This window comes from Pongo abelii, chromosome 3 (assembly GCF_028885655.2).
Source record: "Pongo abelii isolate AG06213 chromosome 3, NHGRI_mPonAbe1-v2.0_pri, whole genome shotgun sequence".
Classification (NCBI taxonomy): Eukaryota; Metazoa; Chordata; class Mammalia; order Primates; family Hominidae; genus Pongo; species Pongo abelii.
Window position 1 is genome coordinate 107,981,238 of NC_071988.2, and position 21,055 is coordinate 108,002,292.

General features: G+C 36.4%; 2 protein-coding genes across 29 annotated transcripts in view; one reads left to right on the plus strand and one right to left on the minus strand.

Annotated features, from left to right (window-relative positions):
* MAPK10 (mitogen-activated protein kinase 10) overlaps positions 1 to 1,174 on the minus strand; it is a 587,630-nt gene extending 586,456 nt beyond the window's left edge. The window contains exons 1-2 of one of the 4 annotated variants that reach the window (XM_054553377.1): positions 997 to 1,158; positions 820 to 910 (exon numbers count right to left, since the gene is read on the minus strand). The gene's annotated coding sequence lies outside the window, so the exon portion shown is untranslated. Of the gene's footprint in view, positions 1 to 819; positions 915 to 996 lie in introns of all 4 variants that reach the window. The other 3 variants (XM_054553374.2, XM_054553380.1, XM_054553375.2) reach the window with 3 other exon arrangements.
* A 74-nt stretch (positions 1,175 to 1,248) lies between these two features.
* The window catches only part of PTPN13 (protein tyrosine phosphatase non-receptor type 13), a 243,490-nt gene continuing 223,683 nt past the window's right edge, over positions 1,249 to 21,055 (plus strand). For 24 of the 25 annotated variants that reach the window (XM_024246021.3, XM_054553498.2, XM_024246023.3 and 21 more), the window contains exon 1: positions 1,363 to 1,873. The gene's annotated coding sequence lies outside the window, so the exon portion shown is untranslated. Of the gene's footprint in view, positions 1,874 to 21,055 lie in introns of all 25 variants that reach the window. The other variant, XM_024246017.3, reaches the window with a different exon arrangement.

A 21,055-nucleotide genomic window follows, 5' to 3' on the forward strand; every position in this document is an offset into this window, starting at 1 on the left:
TGTTCTCAAATTGTTTCAAGAGTGCTAGTTTTCTTTCTTAGGCTCCAGGTTAGCTCCTTGGGAGCGAGGACTTAAAATCCTGCTGTGCATTTTCCGTTGTGTTTAGCCCTATGAGTAATCACATTCAATGCATACTTGCAAGGCATATTTGACTGAAGATATCTATCATAGTTATTCATTTAGTAAATGATATAATGAAAACTCAAGTGCTCGCCAAAGATAAATCATTACTATTAATTCCCTCATTCATCACACATGTATAGCAGCCTCAGGGGCTAGGGAACCTAGGATTGCTGCTTTGACTTTCTTGGGGAAGCCAAATAAGCCTCAGATCTCTCCACTTTGGAGCCAGCCATGAAATTCAGATTTACCTAGGGCTCAACATTAAGGGTCTCAGACTAAATTTATCTTCAGGTACCCTTTCCAGAGTGGACCAGTTTACCTTATACCTCTGAGAATAACCCAAAACTTTCAAAACTCAAATCACAGGATATTATTTGTTCATGAATTCAGCAAGACTCTCTTGTTTAACTATTGAAACTCAAATATTTCGGCTTGCAGCAAGGAGGGGTATAGCTGTCTGGATATACCTTGGCCAAATTTCAGTGTATATAGAAAAGTGGGAGGTTATCGACTATGTTAAATCTTTTCCTTAAATTTTCAAACTTCGGGATTATTTTAGTCTCATAGATAAAATAACAAGGCAAGTATTTACAAACTTTTTTCAAAAATATGAGAATTTGAGTTTTCCCTGGGGCATTTGGCGTTGTGCTGTCACCACACCTTTGAAGATAGCTTTGCAACTGTGGGAAAACTCACCGGGCTTTTTTCGTTGACCCCGCCATTTCTAAGTTGCTATATTGCTGCAAGGAGCTGGCAAAGCCGTGCTCTTCCTCTCTCCCATTCTCCTCTTCCTTTCGAAGACCAAAGCGCCCCATGAGAAAATAGAAACAAGGCTGCGAGGCAGCGAAGAGTAAGGGAGGAGCCAGCACTTACGCATTTTTCACTCTCCTCCTCACTCCCTAGGGTCATAGTTTTGATTCTGAAGTTAGAAGTGTGGGGGTCGTCGGCTGCATTTTCAACTTGGCCTAAAAGTTGGAGTTCACACTGCAGGCGCTAGGAACTTTGCCGCTCGGTCACCAACCTGAGCCTCTGGCTAGTCCGAAGAACGCGAAAAGCCAGGCCCAAGGCACTGGTTGTCATGGCAACCGGGGCGCTGGTCTCCCTGGCGACCTCGTCCCTAGGGGGGAGGCGGAGCTGGATGCCAGGCGGGCCAATGAGGTCGAGGGGAGCTCGGGGTCGGAGATCTGCGGTCCTCCCAGTGCCGGGGAATGGTTGAGTGACAGGACCGGGGGGCGGAGCCGGCGCGGCTGCCCGAGGTGGAGCCCCAGTAGTGCGAGTAGCTCCAGCGGCCGCGCTGAGGCGAGGGTGACACACCATGCTCACGGGCCCTGGAGACCGTCGTGCTGGCGAGCCGTGCTCCGTAGCTCCCTGGTCCGCCTCGGCAGCGGTCAGAGTCGCCTACAGGAGTTGAGCCGCCCCCGCCAGAAGGTTTTGGTGAAGCTCTTGGAGAGGCGTCGAGCACAGTAGGGCGGCGGGGGTGCGTTGAGCGCTCGAGGGTCAGGCAGTCGGCCGGGATCGCCGCTGGGGGAGCGTTTCCGAGGCGAGGAGGAGGAGGAGGAGATGCTGCTCCTCTTCTCCCCCTCCCCAGGCTCCTTCTCCAGCTCCTTCAGCCCACGCCCGCAGCCGCTTGTGGGAGAAGAGGTGGTGGCTCTCGGCGCCCGCGGCAGCTGCCGGCGGCCCGCCCCGACGCCGCGTCCCTGCAGCCCTCGCCCGGCGCTCCAGTAGCAGGACCCGGTCTCGGGACCAGCCGGTAAGAACGAGAGCCGCCCTGGACTCTGCGCTGCATGTGCAGAAGTGCAGAACAAAGTACATTGCGCTCGCTCTCTTCCTCCCCTCTCTGCTTTCGCTCCAGTCCCTAAACCCAACTCCTCGGTTGCCCTGGTAGAAGGAACTTTTCTTTGGTTTTGGTGCTGGGTGTTTTTGTACGTTAGAGTGGGGGTAGGGTGACTGGAGTGGGGAAGAATGAGATAAAACTCCATTGCTAATTAGGTAGATCCATCTCCTCTGCGGAAGAAAGCCGGATTCTCGGGAATGAAACCCACAGAGGGAGTAAGAGATTGTGGGGTAATAGGGAGTGACATTGCCCCGTCGTGCTTGCACAGCTCCGCTCTGTGCGTGCTTAAGGGAAGGGCTCCCGGAGTCTGTTTCTAATTTCTGCAAATGATTGTGGAGATGGTGTGGTTAGAGGCCGCCCAGAAGAATGTGTATGTGTAAGGGCTCGAGAAGGGGGTGGGATGGCGGGGAAGCAGAGGAATAGGGGGCAGAGAGAGAGACACTGTCTGATGCAAGCTCTTTTATTGCTTTTCTTCTGCTTGCTAAAGTTAACACTCTACCCTCCGGCCGCCTAGCCCCACCGCTTTGCTCATTACGTGATACTGTAAGAGCAGACAGCTGGGAAGCTAAAGTTAAACCAAAGTCAAGAAAATTCTTACAAAGTTTAATTTCCTTCTGTTGTGAATATAATGGAGAGAGGAGGATGGGGAGAAATATCACTAAGAGGTTTACAGCAATACAGTTTTCATTGGCCATACACGTATATGATCGACACCACCGCACACTTCCAACTAATCTGTTCGACAGCCTTGTGTTATTTTCATTTAATTGCATCTTTGAAACAACAAACGCGGTGACTTCATAGGGAGCTGCCTGGAGCTGAGCTCCCTCTCGGAAAATGGGGCAATCGGGTTTGTTTTCAAGGCAGGACCTGAACAAAATGTAGGACACCTGATCTGTGGGATGAAGGGCGCTGGTAACTAATTATAAATTTTAAGATTTTAAAATTTATATCTAGAAAGTTTACTAAAGGATGGGGGGATAAAGTAAAAGTGCATGTATTATGAAACAAGCTTTGGTATTTTCCCAAAGTCTTGATGACTGTGTTGGCAGGGTCCAGGTGAAAACTTGCTTCATGCTCATTGGCTGCTTGTAGTGGTGCCAAGATGCAAATTATTTCTCGTTTTAATATAATTAGGAGCATTTTTTAGTAAATTCATACATATATTGATTTAGTAAATTTATACAGAGGCGCATTGACTGACGTCCAGTCTTGTTTATTATACTTTGTTCATAACATTGTGTTCTACTTGATGTTCTAGAGGCTTTGTGGGAGTATGTGTGGGGAGAGGATAGGATGGAAATTAGAACTAAAAATAGAAAAATATTTGAGGTTAGTTAAGAAAAGGACTGATTTCATAGTGTTTTTCACTTTTACAATTAGAGAATGGTAACTTGCTTTACCATTATGTAGGTTTATCTTTGAATTTGCATTTGTCCCACCATTTTTACTTGCATGTAAAGCCTAGTTATATTTTGGAGGGTGGTTACCAGCATCCAAAAATATAAATGACTTTTCACGTCACAAGTAACATGCACGCACACCATTAAAACCAGTGTCAATTTAAAAGTCAGATTTTAATGCTATGATGGGGTCACGTTATAAAACTTACGTCATCTTTTTGTTGTTGTTTTTGAGGGCTGCCTCCTAAATATGGTATGTGAATGTGGGAATTAGCTAATCATTTGTTTTGGAGTAGATAATATAAATGATAGGTGTTCATCTTTAAATGAATGAAATTTATGTATTCTTTGTTATTGAGAAAAACGGGTGTTGATTTGTTCTGTCTTTAATGTGTTAAGGATTGAATGGGGAAGTGTTGTAGCTTCTCCCATATCAATGGAGTGTATATTTTTCCAGCTCATCTTAGTGCCGAGCCCCAAATGTACTGGAGAGAAGGACTATAAGGGATAAACTATTACTTCTTTTTTTCCACTTCACCCTCTTCTTTTGACAGAGGGTGTAATTTTTAAATAAAACCCAAAACATTTTTATGTATAATTAAATTATAATTAACACCATTTGAAATGGAAAAGAAACACAACCATACTCCAAGCCAGTGCATTTAGTAGTTACTCCTGTCAACATATTCTTGTTTTGGAATATGCTTGGGAGAACTCTGTGTAGTTCAAAGTATTCTCCTATTTGCCTCTGATGCAACCAAGTACGACTCATTTGAGTTAATATCACTTTACAAGGTAGGGGCCTGAGAAAGGAGAAAAGATAATGGGTCTTAGGATAGAAGAATCAGTGCTGATGGGAATGATGAGAATCTTTTGGGCTGGGCTTCCTTTTTTTTTTTTTTCCTGAAAATCTCTCTTTTAATTCGAAAATTAAAATGGGTCAAATAACTTAGGAACTAAATGTTTCAAAGATAGCTTTTAAGATAGGGTTGCTCTCTGTTGCCCAGTTTGGAATGCAGTGGTTGATCATGGCTCGCTGCTGCCTCAACTTCCCAGGCTCAAGCAATCCTCCCAACTCAGCCCCCAAAGTAGCAGGTACCACAGGTGTACAACACCACACCCAGCTAATTTTGTTTATTTTATTTATTTTTTAAATAGAGACAATGTCTCGCTGTATTGACCAAGGCTGAAAGATAGCTTTTAATGAGTACATTAATGTAGGACTTTTGATGGCTTAAGTTAAAGTTGAAAGTTTCATACTGGCTGTAAATGTCCCATCAAAACTCCCGTCTGTAAACTGCTTTGGGAGGTGGAGTTCTAATAATCCTTTGAGTTTGGGGAGAAAATGAAAACACCTTTAAGACCCTTATTCTTGTTTAGTGTCAGGCACTGTGAATAAGCACCCTGCTCTATCCTGCCCAACCCTGTTCCCAAGAATGTGTGACTGTCACTAATAGTAAGGCAGTAGGTGGGCCATTAGTTAATTTCTTAGGATAAAAAGATAACAATTCCTAAATAATCTTGTATAGAGGCTGGTGTAGATTTAAACCATAAACTTCACATGTTTTTCCCAGAGTTTGCTATCAAATGCATGGGAAATAGAGGAACAGGGTCTGGTTCAAGTGCTTGTTTAGATGTGTTTGCCTTATCCTGTGCTCTGCCATTGAATCCTGCTTTTTTAATTTTTGTTTTGTTTTGATTTATTTTCACACTGGAAAAGTATAAAAATTCTCTGAAACAAACTGTCTCAAAGAAAATCCTTCTGCATAGTATAAAAAGTGTGGAGGACTGCTGTCTGACAAATATGTATCCAAATCCTAGAGACTAAGTTTATTTTTAATAATTTAATAATATATACCTCTCAAGGCTTTTTTGCTTTGTTGTGCATTTTTTTTTTTTTTTTTTTTAAGATGGAGTCTCGCCCAGGCTGGAATGCAGTGGCGCAATCTCGTCTCACTGCAACCTCTGCCCCCCATCCTGGATTCAAGCAATTCTCCTGCCTCAGCCTCCCTAGTAAGCTGGGATTACAGGCGTGTGCTACTGCACCTGGCTAATTTCTGTATTTTTAGTAGAGATGAGGTTTTGCCATGTTGGCCAGGCTGGTCTTGAACTCCTGACCTCAAGTGATCGGCCTGCCTCAGCCTCCCAAAGTGCTGGGATTACAGGCATGAGCCACTGTGCCTGGTCCCTCTCAAGGTATTTTGAGGATGAAATTAATGTATGCAAATATGGTTTAAGTGCAAACTGACACTCAGTATTTAGTTTGCTTCCTTCCTTGCCAATTTTCTTTAAAAAATTAAATAATCACAAAAACCTATAACTATTCAAATCATTCTTGAATGTATAACTTGAATCTGGCTGGTCAAAAGGTCCTCTTTACCTACTAGCCAATAAATGTCTTTGGTTGAATACCTCATCTGTGCTTAATAAACAGTTTCTTTTTTTTTTTTCCTAGTTTAGTAGTATTCAACTCTGCCTGTACCTTAGAATCACCTGGATAGCTTTTTTAAGTTTTTTAAATTTTTTTTAAGAGACAGGATCTCACTCTGTCACCCAGGCTGGAATACAGTGGTGTGATCATAGCTCACTGCAACTTTAAATTGCTGGGCTCAAGTGATCCCTCCGCCTCAGCATCCTGAATAACTGATACTACAGGCGCGCACTATCCAGCTAATTTTTTATTTTTTGTAGAGATAATGGTCTTCCTATGTTACCCAGCCTGGTCTTAAACTCCCTGGCCTCAAGCAGTTCTCCCTCCTTGGCCTCCCAAAGCACAGGGATTACAGATGTGAGCCACTGCACCTGGTCTGGATAGCTTTTAATAATCTCCATGCCCCAACCTCAACTCAGACTAATTAAACCAGAATCATTGTGGATGAGAACCTGGCATCCGTATTTTTAGAAACTCCTTAAGAAACTGTAGTCAACTTTGGAACCAATGTTCTGGACTCTACTGGAATAGAGTGTAGAAAATTTGGTTCCCACAAATGCAGCAACATTTTTTGTGTTGGATTATATTTTATATTTATGTATTTTTTCTATATAAATCTTAAGAATTTAAAACACAAAAATGTCTCAGAAGCATCTATGTATATGCCTATCTACAGGACTTTTTACTATTTGGATGAGAATTTAAGGTACAAATATTTCCCTGGAGCTGTACTGTCAAATGTAGTTTCCCTGGCCATATATGGTATGTAAATTTATATTTTAATTAATTAAAATTAGATACAATTTAAAATTCTGCTTATTACAACTAGCCATATTTTAAGTGCTCAGGAGCCACTTGCAGCTACTAGCTACTGTAGCAAACAGCTCAGATATAGAACATTTCCTCATCACAGAAAGTCCTGTACTGCTTAGAAGTTTTGCAATTTGTATATGTTTCTTATCATCTGAAATGGCATATATATAATTCCTGTTATTTCCTTCAGATTTATAATTTAAAAATATATTGTGTTATTTTTTACAGTTACTTTTTTTTAAAGTCAGGAGAAATACCACTTTTTTTATACATTTCCTCTTTCCTCAGTCTTTTGTACCTAGTTAAAGGTTTTTCTTTTCAAAGTTAACTGAGAAGAGGAAATGTAGTGTCCTTGTTTTTATTACTTATATCAGTATGCTCTAAACCTAACTAATGGCTTAATTGCCCTTGTATACTGCAAAAGTTTCAGGTCTGGAAATGTGATGTCCCAAAATACTGAAAATAGTCATCATTTCAACACAAATGTTAGGATTTGATTAAAAGTTTTCCTTTTTGATAATGATCTTTTTTCTTTTGCATACAGAAATTCTGAGTTATCAAATGATGTGATTGAGCTTTCAACAGAAAACAGTTTTATTAGTTTTAACATGAGCATAAAGGTGTGAGAGAAAATTTTTTTCTTATAGGGGAAGGCATTTCCTTGAAAAAAATGAGATTCCTAAAGAATTCCCAATGTTTGGAAGCTAAGACTGTGTCATCAAACTTAATGGTATTTGCCACTTGGTAACTACTGATGCACAGCTTAGAAGAAACTGCTGTATGGTTCATCCTATACCCCCTCCTTACACACCTAGAAAAGATGTTTCCTAATGAAAGTTTTATTGGTTTAGTATGCTCTGAGTAGAGTAGGAACAATAATTAATTTCAATTAAAAATATTCCTCCTTGGTAGATGGTATTTTTTTTTTTTTTTACATAACCGCATGTTTTTTTTTTTACCTACTCTGATCAGGTAGATTTGCATACAGAACATTGGGAGTTATATTGTTGAAAGAATGCTTGATGGAATGTTTTGTGTGAGATATCAGTTTCATGTTTTAATGCTTCCCCACTTAGTTGTAATAGAGTCTGTGGAACAAAAATGAAACATTCTTGTTGAACTTAAGGTTAGAATGATTATATTACTGAGATTGTGTTAAAGATATTCAAAGTTGTGTTCTGTTTTGTTTTTTGAGGAAAGATATAGCCTGGGAATTTTAAAAACTTCTTTTAGCACTATTTAAGTATTTTTGCTTCTTCTAAAAAAGTGTAATTTTAAAAATAAACATTTAAATTATTTAGGGGATGATTATTTTAGGTCTTAGTGTAGTTAAATATTTCTTCTGGAACATATAATGTAATTCAGTTTTTGAAGCAAAAATAATTAGTATTTTAGAACAGAAATTTCAGTTTTTAATGATAAATTCCCTTGTGAGTGTCTTTTATATTTCTGACTTCAGCTGAGATGTAATTTCATGAAATTATTTGAACACCATATTGATTAAATTCATTCTTTACACAATCTGTTCTAATTTTATTTTGATGCTGGTTTCTCTGCCTGGTTCAAGGAATGAGCTTAAAGCAATGTGTAACATACGTCAATTTTCTAGTACTGTATGAAAATTTACCAGACTGAAATGTATTTTTGTAGCTGTACTTCATGAAAGCTGGGACAGGTGTCTTAAAACAAACAAAAACCTAAAAATTAAATACAAAATCACTATGATAATATAATAGAAACTTTAGTTTGGGAATGTTCGGTTATCAAGTCTACGCCAGATAAAACTATTGTAGCTATACCATTTACTTGCGTTCCATTGGAGCTTAAATTCTGGCACTGCCTTAAGTAGTATGGAAGTGAAAAACTGGATATGTGTTATTACGTAGTACCCAGAGATACTGTAACTTCAGTTATAATTTAAGGTAACATATTCCTCTATGTTCACAGTTTGTGGCATATAATTCTTAGAGTTACAGTGAAAAATTTAGAATGTATTATTCTCTAATATTAAAACTTAATATTTAATAGAAATTTCCTTCAACTTTTGAACAAAAGAAAATATTTTAATATGGTTACATAATATATCACACTCATTGTGTGAAGACCAAATTGAGCTCTGTTTTTAAGGTAAGATTTCACCTGAATCTTTTTCAGGTTTATGTTAGTACATCAAACTTTCTAACTTCAAAGGGATTTTAAGATTGTATTGAGATACTAAGATTCAATTAAAAAAATGAATACTACTGTTTTTCCACCTGTGGGGATACTTAAGAATCACTGTCTGTGAGCCACAATGTTTGAGGATTTTTCTAGATGAATCTGTAATGATAAATCTGGGCTTATCCAACATTTGTATACCTAGTTCCCTTTTTAATTGTTCCTTATTCATTAATTCCTATTGTTTGCCAGACACTACTAGGCACTGGTGGTGCATAGAGAAGACACATTTCCAAGACAGGCAACTTAGGGAAATAGTCTGAGGCCACATAGCTTTAATCATCTGAGTTCATGCTGAATAAATCAATCTATTGGCAGTATGTATTGTACAGAGTAGCTGTGAAGATAATATTAAATAACATGTAAATTGCCTTGTAAAACTTTGCAAACATGTGGGTACCTACCTGAGTATATATACAGGTGATTTGTTTTTAGATGTTGCTGTGCATGGTGTTGACCGCTCCTGTTTGATTTAGAGAAACAGTATAGTATGGTATTTAAAGCATAGACTAGGAGCCAGAATGCCTGGGTTTTGATCTGACTCTAAGGTTTACAAGCTCTGTGTCCTTGCCCAAGTTACTTAACCTTGTTGTACTTTATTTTCCTCATCTTCAAAATGAGGATGATAACCAAGCCTACTTTATGGGATTGTTGTGAGAACCAAATGAGTTAATACATGAAAAGCACTTAGAATAGTGCTTAATACATACTATGTGTTTAATAAATATTAGCTATTATTATTTTTAGTATACTTACATTTGATTTATAACAGTTTTTTTAACACTGGGTACAGGTAGTATATGAACTTAAATATGGTTTCTTGTTTCAAAGTTTATAGGCCTACTTTGTTCCTTGGGCCACATGTTCCTTCCAGTCATTGCTTGAGCTTGTTGATACATGTGATGTGTGCCTGATTTTTACACACTTACTATAACTTGTGAAATGAATGTCATCCTTTTCAAACTACTATAATTATTTTTCTGATTTTTTTTTTTTTTTTTTTTGAGGCAAGGTCTCTGTCACTCAGGCTGGAGTGTAGTGACCCAATCACAGGTCACTGTAGCACTTCAACCTCCCATGCTCAACTGATCCTCCTACTTCAGCCCCACAAAGCACTTGGATTACAGGCACCTGCTGCCACACACACCCGGCTAATTTTATTTGTATTTATTTGAAGAAATGGGGTCTCCTTATGTTGCCCAGGCTGGTCTCAAACTACTGGACTCAAGCGATTCTCCTGCCTCAGCCTCTTAAGGTGTTGGGATTACAGGATAAGCTGCCATGCCCAGTCTCAAACTGCTCATGTTTAGAACACTGTATTTCCTGTTTAGGAATCACTTTTAGGACATATGGCATATCGTTTTAAACATCCTTTTTGGTGGTATATCTCTTCTTTGAGAGTAGGTTTGATTTAATTGATTTAATGAAAAAATAATATTTTTTTCATGTTTTAGAAAGGTGATAAGTATAATTTGAATTAAAATGAAAAATGGAGTATAAAGTAAAATGAATATTTTAAAAATATCTGAACATAATTAGAAGAGTCCAAAAATATTTTTGATAACATTGTCTTTGAGGACAAGTGTACTTTACCCTTCTGAAATGTCTATTTAGAAAGGTGACACTGTCAGATATATAAATTGTAGTTTGTTAAAATGTACATGTTCACAGTCTCACACAGAATTATTACTTAATATTTGTGAATCTTATGTTGCTATGCTTCTGAGGCTAAGTACTGTGTAATATAACCTAAAATTCTTTAGAAAGTGTTTGTGGTCACATTTCCTAGCTGATATTGTGCATGCTTTTAGTAGTTTTTCTGTTAAAAATTATTTGGTATTTCTCACAGAACTTTAAATATGCTCTAATGTATGTTATGAATTCCAAAGATGATATGATATGTATAATTTTTCATTTATTAACTACAGAACTCATAACACATCTCTTAGCATCTCTTATACCCAGTTCCCTTTTTTAGCTATATAAAATGAGTCATTACATTATATGTTTTACATGTCATTTTGTCTTCACAGCTATTCTCTGCAATATATCCTGCCAATAAATTGATTTATTCAGCATGAACTCAGATAATTAGCATCACTCAGATGATGCTAATAAAGTACCTTGACCTAGTGGATATTTAAGAAACTGGATTTACTCTTCAGGGAGACTAGTTCATGGCCATTAAGATCATTTGGTACTTTTGTGCTTTGCATTGTTTGACATGTAATTATTTGTAATAATATGATTAATTTATATAATTAAAAAATCAATATTTGACCTACTATTGAAATACTAAATTGAGTTATTGTTAACCTTTTAACAAGACAAAATTAATGTCTACTTATATTCATTCTTAAGTGTTTAGCTTTTGTGAAAACTGAATTCAGGTAGTGTTATGACTTGTTTATTCATGTTCAGACCAGAATTAGGAAGCACAGTATAATAGAAAGAGCAAACACGTTGAACTTGGGTAGTCCTCGGTTTGAGTTTTAGCTCTTTTGGTAATTAGAATGACTTTGGATAAATTTAATCTATTTCTGATCTGTAAAATGCAAATAATAATATATATCTCAAAAGGTTTTGTAAGCTTTATTCCTGAATTATACACATATAAAATGATTGGGCATAGCCTACTGATTCTGTTTACAGGAATTGTTTACCTTTACTTTCCTCTTCAATTGTGTTACTGAGAGAAATAGTAGCCTAATATATCTGATTAATAATGCTGAGATAAAAGCATCTCTTTATCACTCAGATTTTAGCCTCTTTAGTTTACATTGGTTTGATTAGGCCACTGCTATTTCTTTGCTTATTAGATTGTTTTATATGTAAGATCTTTTTAGGCACAGTAGCTACATATAAACTACTTTAAGACTAAAATGGTTGACATTTTAAAGGAAACAAAATAGGTAAATCTGCCATGTCCCCTTGAATATATGAAAAATACAGAAATTGATAGAAAAAAATACCACAGCATTATTTGACCATTTAAAAAATAGCAACAATTAGAAATGTTTTATAAATACATTTAATTTTTTTGAATAGCCTTTGTTTCTTATGTAAACTAATTATACTACTGTAACATATTTGACCACTCTATGTTCAGAATTATTTTCCGTATTTTGAGATATATTGAAAAATAAAAGTGGTTGCTACCAAAAAACTTAAAATATTGCTTAAAACACACAGAGAAAAGACAGGATGCCATTATATATTGTAAAATAATGATTAACTGCAATGAAAGCTTTAAGGAAGAAAGTGTGGTCTGAGTTAATCGGGATTCGCTTGGGGAGTGGAGTGTGAGCTGAGTCTTGAAGACATTAAATGTCTGTAGATGGGAATGGTATGTCATGGAGTAAAACAAAAGATAAGAGTAAGTGAATTCATGAGGGAAGTGTTTACAAAGAAATGCTGAAGATGACTTGTCAAAGTGAGAAAAGGATGAGGACAGAGAAGGGAGTGCCTAAGAAACTAGGAAAATGTTATGTTAAAGAAAGTGCCTTAGGAGAGTGGAGAGTAAAGGACCAATAGTTCCAGATGCCACAGGGAGCCAAAGAGAGAAGGCTAAAGAAAAGTAGAACATTGCAATCAGTTGAATATTGCAGGGATAGAAAGGAAATTTAAATGGGGGATGATATTTGGTTTCAAAATAGATGAAAATTGGATGATCTGATCTATGAGATTTCACAGGGTCAGAACATTTTTCCTTTTTAAGATTAAAGGTGGTGAAAGAACAGATTGATTCTATGAGATTAAGAGATTTAAAATGGCAGAGTGAGAAAGAATCATCTCCTTTTATGAGGATTGTCTGGATGGTAAAGAATGAGTCCTAGGTAGAATTATTCGTTTTAGTCAGGGGGAAACAACTTTTTCCTGTAAGATTGAAGGAAAGGCTACAAAGATAGATGTGGGTCTATTGATGAATAGAAATAAAAATAAGATTTTATAGATAATTTACACTTAATGATAGTATCTTCAGAAAGTGCTGTCATAGGAGGCAAGATTATCTCCAAGCATTATTTGGGTAGTGGTGAAAATAAAGAGATATAGATAAAGTTGGGAATCGTTACTGTTGGGAAAGTAATGAGAGGTTGATAAAGGATTTTTAGAGGCTTTGTGAGTTTGAAGTTGAATAATTTGAACAGTGATGGCCTCAGTCCACATTTGCAGAAAACGAAGAGTAAAGTGAAAGAAATTATTGCAGTCTATAATGATCAAGTAAAATATGGGACTTGTAGTAATGAGGAAATCTCACTGAGGCTGGGAGGACTGGGTGAAATGGAAAGTGATTTTTTTTAGTAGTTTCTAAATTTACTCAATAAGCCAACTATTGATTGAATTAAAGATATTTATCATTTTCCTCTATCTGCCACTTTTTTAGAACAAGTGCCAACAAAGGATCTTGATGCTAAAACAAGTATATGATGTTTGTTTAATTGAATATGCTGTGTGGATTAGTTACTGCTTGGTTCACTTAATCTGGGATTGGGGCTGTATTTAAAATGAGCCACCTACACTATACACTTAGAAAAACTGTTTAAATCAAAATCTTACTCGTTTTTTAATATTCTGCTATAGTAGTTGGTTTTATATTAGCCTCTAGTGTGACTTTACTGTTAGTCTTTATGCTTATTATTGTGATAATCACTAGGATACATAATTTAAAATTAATTGGAAGTGCTTTCCACAAATTGCTTTGACTACTTTCTAAAGAAATAGAAATGAATGAATGAAATAATGAAAATAACTCTATTCTCCTCTTACAAATTAGCATTATACGTGGCAGATATCTATTCCTAAAAAGTTTCTAAATGAATCGCATCTTTCCATCTGAAAATCAGATAAATGTTTTATCTGGTGTACCGTCAAGTGCAATGCAATTCATTAAATAGGTTTAGTATTTTACCCACTCAAGACTAGATTTTTTCTTAATTCTTGAAATAACATAATGAAACTCCTTGACTCTACAAATACCTAGTTGATTGCATAAAGTCACCTAGTTGCTTGTTAAATAACAGCAAAATTCAGTATAGACCTCTAAAAGTACTATTTTAGCTAGCCATATCATCTGAAGGATTGTCATTGCCTTGATTAATAACTGTTCATAATGGTGGCCAGTACATTTTCTGCTGCTTTTTGTATTACCACATATTTCTAAGAAAAATAACTCAAGAGGAAATAATGTTATTCCAGCTGATAAATTAATCCTGGAGCACTTAGCATTCTTTTAAATTCATTAAACCTCTTAATCATATAAAATAAGACTTCAAAATTTGATTCTGTCTCAAGATAAAAATTATAATTGTATGTGCTATAAACAGCAAAATTCATGTTTATGATTCCTTTAAAACTGTTAATCTTTTTTTAAAAAAAGTCTTTAAATACCCTTACTACCCTAATGAGGGATATCATAAAGATTTTTATATATCCATCTACATTTTACAACCTTTTTATACTACATGAAAATATTTTAAAAGATATCTATGATATCTGTAAGTAGGATTCTATGCCATTATAATCTGTGGATTAAGCCAGTAATTTATATGTGTATGCTTATATTGTCTTCCACATCATCTAAATGAACACTGAAAATGACTCCAATGATAAGGTACTATTTGGATATTATTGTGTGCTAGGCACTCTTTTAAGAAATTGAGACATAATATATTATTTATCTTTACAGTCCTGTTGAGGTACATGCAGTCCTATGAAGTAAATGCTATTATTCTTATTTTACAGATGAGAAAACTGAGGCTTAGAGAGGCTTAATGAGTGGTAGTGGAGTACACACTTGAATCCAAGCCTGTCCTACTCCAGTCAGTTATCATAACTATAACTTCTCATATCAATAGTGTCTTTTGACATGAGCAGTATTAAGGTGGGGCAAAAAATCGCCTCAATTTCCCTAGAAAAGATGAAAGAGACCTTGGCAGTCTAATTTGGCATCTAAATTCATGAGATTTTTTATGAACTTTTAAAACAGTTCTTGCAATGATATATTTTCCTTTTAGCTTTTCTTTTTTCAAGGTCTTCCTCTACTAACTTGTCACTTTTGGTCTTCACAGCACTGAGTTCCTGTAAAACTGTTGAGTAAAGTAAAGATAATGAAGTGCCCTTTTGAAAATCTTTTAACAATGTTTAGATGCTCATCACAGCATTATTTGTGGTAATATAAAATTGGAAACAAATAACTTAGAGAAGAGGAATGATTTATTCTAAATCCTTACAATAGAATTTTGTGGTCATCAAAAATTAGATTGATAAGGAGCTTTTTGTAACATGGAAATATAATGTTTAATAGATAAAAGGTAAAACCTGGCAAATAAAGCATGATCATAACTATTGTTTTTGTATTGCCTTATTTTTTAATAAAAACTTTCATTTTAAAAAGGCCAGAAAAAAACAATGAGGGACATTATAAAGATTTTTATAGGGAGAACCAACCTATTTTAGGAGTAGAGAGATTAGATTGTGAAGAATTCATTATGTATAGAATCTGATTTGTTAAGTTGAGAAACAAATTATGATATTTTGCCTGAAGATTTTTTTTCTTCTAAATATGGAGGAAGCTTACTGATTGTAATGCATTATGTTATTCTAGCCAATTCTTGAAAGATTTACTTGAGGCTCGGTTGCTGCTTTACAAAGATGACTAGAAATGATAGTACATGCTTATAAAATTAGGCTGGGTTGCTGCTTTACAAAGATGATTAGGTAATTATAATGATAGTACATGCTTATAAAATATACTGTTTAATAAAAATTTAATTCCTCAAAATAACCTTATGGTAAATACTGTTATCTTCCTTTTTATAAATAATGGAAACTGAGATGCACTTAGATTAATTAATCTGCCCAAATATAGATGGTAAGTGGGAGAGCCAGCATTTTGCATCTAGGCAATCTGGTTCCGAAGCCTGTGTGGCCTAAACACTACACACTAGATATTTTAATAGTGAAAATCATTTATAACTTTTAGTTCAGAGTTGGAAATAATTATCTTATTAAGGTATGGCCATTGAGAATAGTTTATGACCAAGTCTTCATTACATACTTAGTACGTTTAAAAATCATCCTTTGGTTTGGTTGATGACAGTTATTTACAGAGCCCCAAACTGCTGGTGACTGCTAACAAAGTTTCTTTTCTTCTCCTTTGAATTGACTCTTTCAGTAGGGCTGGATGCTTTGTATGTCGTGATGTAAAAAGTGTCTGAGAAGAACTACAAAAGTTTCTAAATTTTAGTTAATCACATGGTTTTAGGATTCATTCACAATTGGTTGCCATTTGCTCTTAGTTGGAGAAGTGGACTTTGTAGCTTAGAGTTCTTTGAGACATAAAATGGAAATCACTATTCATCCTTTCCCTCAACTGGCTGTCTTCACATCTATTTTTTTCTTAAGAGTTATGTACTATTATCCCTATGAAAATAGTTTAGATGATCCTGTAGTTCTTTTATTAAGTAAACAGTTTTGTTATCCTCTGAAGAGGATGAGTTGTGCAGACTTTAGTTATAGCAGATAAAGTTTATTATTAAGTATCTTATTTTATAGAATAGGTAAAACTTGTATTTATATAAGGTTGAAAATGTACAAAGATTGAAAAGTCAGTCATCTTTGTTTTGCCTCCAAGTCTCCTTCCTGGGGTGCTTTTCTGTGTCCTTCATTTTCAGTAATGTCACCGAAGCCAGGAGGAGACACTAATGTTGTGCTAAACTGGTGTTTTAGTCTTCCTCAGTGTGAAACTTTGTATGTACCCTCGTATGCTAAAAGCTCTTGGCTTTTGAAAAGAATTTATACAAATAAAGTATTCCTCTTTTATATATTAAATAGCATGACTTATTTTTTCTGCTTTTCTTTTTTTTCTCAGATTACCTCATTAGTCAAACATGTTTCACACTTTTAACCTGTTAATCCCTTTCTTTTGTTAGCACTTAAATATCAGTTAGTCATAAAAGCAAACGTGGATGTCTTAGCAGTACTAATTTTATGGTTTTGTTTCAGTTGAAAATTTTCTTTTAATTGAGGTTGACAAATATTGGGTACAACCGAAGTTGTACTTCGGGGAACTTAGATCTATTTCAGTTATCTTATAGAGCATTGGGGTGCAAAGAAGCTAGATACATAGAAATTTTTAAAAACATGTTTGTTTTTCTAGTTTTCTTTCCTTGGCTTAAGTATGAATACTAAGACTAAATATGGAGTTGGTCTTATTGTGTACCTAAAGTTTAGATTCAACATGGTGAAACCCCATCTCTACTAAAAATACAAAAATTGGCCAGGTGTGGTGGCACGCACCTGTAGTCCCAGCTACTCGGGAGGCTGAAGCAGGAGAATCACTTGAACCCAGGAGGCAGAGGTTGCGGTGAGCCAAGATCACACCACTGCACTCCAGCCAGACGACAGAGGGAGACTCCGTCTCAAAAATAAAATAAAATAAAATAAAATAAAGATTTTGGAATACTTCCTGCGGCCCCAGTAATCTGTAATTTAAAAATGTGCCCCAAAGACAGCTTTTCTACTAGTGGTAGAAAATAAGAACTCTTTCAAAGTATCTTTCTAGGAATCTATCTCCCCTTGAGAGAAATTAGAAATTTTGGTCATGCTTTTATGCAGTTATTCTCAAAGTCAAAAAATGTTAGTTTGTTAGAATATTATTGTACATAGCTTAAATCAAGTGTCACTAGCCTAAATGCCTGCAGGGGCAAAAAAGGGGCCAGGGCAGTTAAGTGAGGAGGAAGACAATAGTGAGTGATGAAAACTGTAGTGAACTAAAGAGCTCCGACTAGATAAAGTGGGAAGCTACTATTCACCTTGAGTGCTGCCACATCTCCTATTTTTCCCTCCAATTTTTATATGAAATCTCTCTAATTTGTGAAGTCTTCTAATTTGTAAATGTTGGGCTGCAAATTTACACTTTTGCAAATGTGGTGTAGGCTGTTGTCCTATAGGCCAAACAAAACATGTCAGCAGGCCAAATAAAGCCCATGGGCCACCAGTATGGAGTTTATGCCCTAGATTATCTTAACAGCCTTACACTTGCATGAACTTGCCAATTCTGTTTTGATATTTATTAAGGGATAATGGTGTTAATAATGATTCCAGCTTTCTGTTTTGATTAATATTTTACCTTAGCATATTAATGAAGTAAATAATTGGATTTTTTTGTGTAGGAAGAGAGAGCAAAAGACTAGTTCCTAAAATGTATAGAAGATGATGTCTTATGTGTAAATATATTACTTGATTTCCATTATTTTTCTTAGAAAAATTTTATTCTGAGCCCCTTTCATTGTCAAGTTCTGCTATTCTTCCTTTTTCCTACTTTCACATTCAGTATCTCCCTACTTCTCCCATGACTATTATTTTCATTTGCCAGAGTTATAAAAGAAAAATCCTCCTGTAGAAACTCTATAGAAAGTCAATCACTTTGTGATTTATTTAGCTGCACAAACTTCCATACATTCTTCCCCATAGCATTACAATTCCTTACTTAGTCTTAATATTACTTCTTTTAAAATTGCTTTTTAAGCAGAAGAATGGACTGCCTTTAAGGCAGTTAGTGAAAAGGCCCACAGAAACAATCTAGAGGGGTGATCTCATAACCATGTAAGATTTGACCCTACTCTATCAGGGGTGATTGAACTGAGATGCCATTTACAGTGGTTCAATACAGAGAAATAAGCATAGGTTAGTGAAACTTGTAGCTAAGATGGAATAACAGGGATAAGATTTACCCATCTGCCTGCAAAAAACTAAAATAAGGACAAAATATGTGAAACAACAATTTTCAGGACACTGTACATCAGGTAGTAAAGGACAGTGATCCGTGAGAGATGGAAACAAGATAAGCCTTGTCACTACCTCTACTTACTACCTTGAGAGAGTTTCCAGGCTGCGGCATATGGTGGGAGAAACCAGATGGAGAATGGTAGACTCCCTGAGTTCAGGAGATGGAGCTGAAAGTCTGAGGAGACCAAGGCAGTTAGAGTTAACAGGACAGAGTACTAGAGAAGTGAGAACTGCAGAGAAAAAACCCTGGAGATCTACAGATGGTCCCCTTTGAGTATTCAACTGAGTATTCAACCTTATATGCATGTCAGGAAAGGACCAGAGGCCTGACAAGGAACCACACAAAAGGATTCAAAGAAACCATACTTGTGCTCACACAGGGCTAGAAATAGTGCCTGTTCCCACAAACTGGGCTGCAAATGCTCAAGATTTATGAAGCACTGGATAGAGCACACAGAAGAATCTTGCCCAGTAGTGAGGAATAATTAGCCCTAGACTGAGTACTGCTCTGGCCAAGTCCAACAAATCTTTAAAATAAGACCTGAAAAGATCAAACTTTGAAGTTTTCAAATAATTTAACTTCAAGCCTGACTGAGCAAAACTCAAAAATATTTACAAATATTTTACACCCAACTAGATAAAATTTATGATATATAGCATCCGGTAATTTTCAGGCACACAAAGAAGCAGGAAAATATGATCTATAATGAGAAGATAATAATCATAACTGTCTCAAAACTGACACAGGTTAGAATTAGCAGATAAATACATTAAAAGTTTTATATAACTATATTTCATGTGTTCAAAAGTTAAGTAGGAATATATTAAACCTCTAAAGACTCAAAAATGAATGGAATATCTGAGCTGTGGGAACTTTAAGTAGCTCAATACATGAAATTTGAGTCGTGAAGTGTAGAGGAGAGAGAAAGCATGATAGAAACAATATTGGAAGAAATAATGGCTGAGATTTTTCTGGATTTGATGAAAACTATAAACCCACACCTTCAGAATCTCCGTGAACACAAAGCATAGGAAACATGAAGAAAATTACACCAAGGCACATTATATTCAAACTGTTCAACACCCCTGATAAAGAGAAAATCTTAGAAGTAGTCATAGAAAAAAAAGCCAAAGAAAAAGGCAAGCGAGTATGTGGAACAGAGAGAGGAAATTGGGTTATGTACAGAGGAACAAAGATGACTATTACAGTATATTACTTGTCAAAAACAGTGCAAACAAGAAGGCACGTGACATCTTTAAAGTGCTGAAACTGTCAGCCTAAAATTTCTACCCAAGGAAAATATCTTTCAAAAACAAAGGCGAAATAAAGTGGTTTTTTCCCCCAGATATATAGTAGCTGAAAGAATTGATAACCAGCAGATCTGCATTACCAGAAATGTTAAAGACAGTTGTTCAGGCAGTAGGGTAATGATACCAAATGGATTTACACAACGAAATGAAGAACACTGGAAATGCTAACTACATCGATAAATGTATCTGATACTTTTCTAATTATTGAACTTGATAATAGGCTGAGAAAAGTAAATTGGCCCACTTTATAAGACTCTTTAAAGTGCAGTAATGAAATAATAATGGCTAACATTTTGACTACTTACTGTGGGCAAGGAATATTACCTTCAGGGCTGATCATGTGGGTACCCTCTGCCGAGCACTTACCAAAATTCCAGATTCCCATAAGGAAAGCAGGTGTTCAGCATAAACCACATTGTTTGCACAAATAGTTTAGACACACAGTGTGCCACTTTTAAGAGTTTGGGGAGTAGTGGCCTGGTGCGGTGGCTCACGCCTATAATCCCAACACTTTGGGAGGCTGAGGCGGGCAGATCATGAGCTCAGGAGATCAAGATCATCCTGGCTAACACAGTGAAACCCATGTCTACTAAAAATACGAAAAGTTAGCTGGGCGTGGTGACGGGCGCCTGTAATCCCAGCTACTAGAGAGGCTGAGGCAGGGGAATGGCGTGACCCCGGGAGGCGGCGCTTGCAGTGAGCCGAGATTGTGCCACTGCACTCCAGCCTGGGCGACAAGGTGAGACTCAGTCTCAAAAAAAAAAAAAAGAAGAGTTTGGGGAGTAGTGAGAACCCTCCTGAAATCAGAGTTCTCAGATGTCAGCTAAAGGTCAACCTTGCGAGCAGGCCTGCTATGTTAATTCTTTTTTGCATCGCTAGACAAAGAATAAAGACATTTCCCCTCATGTATCTTTTTGTTAGGAAGGAAAATCTTTCCTAGTTTCTCTCTCACTGCATTCTGTCTCAGTACCATTAGCTAGGATGGGTTGCTTATATCCTCACTGCAGTGAGACTGGGAAGTTAAATACCTAGAATTTCTGACCTCTGTATTGGAAGACAGATTCTGCCAACAAGGAGTAAGGGCAGTGGAAATGGAAGAAGAATATCTGTTAGGAGTTGTGTATTTTTCTAACT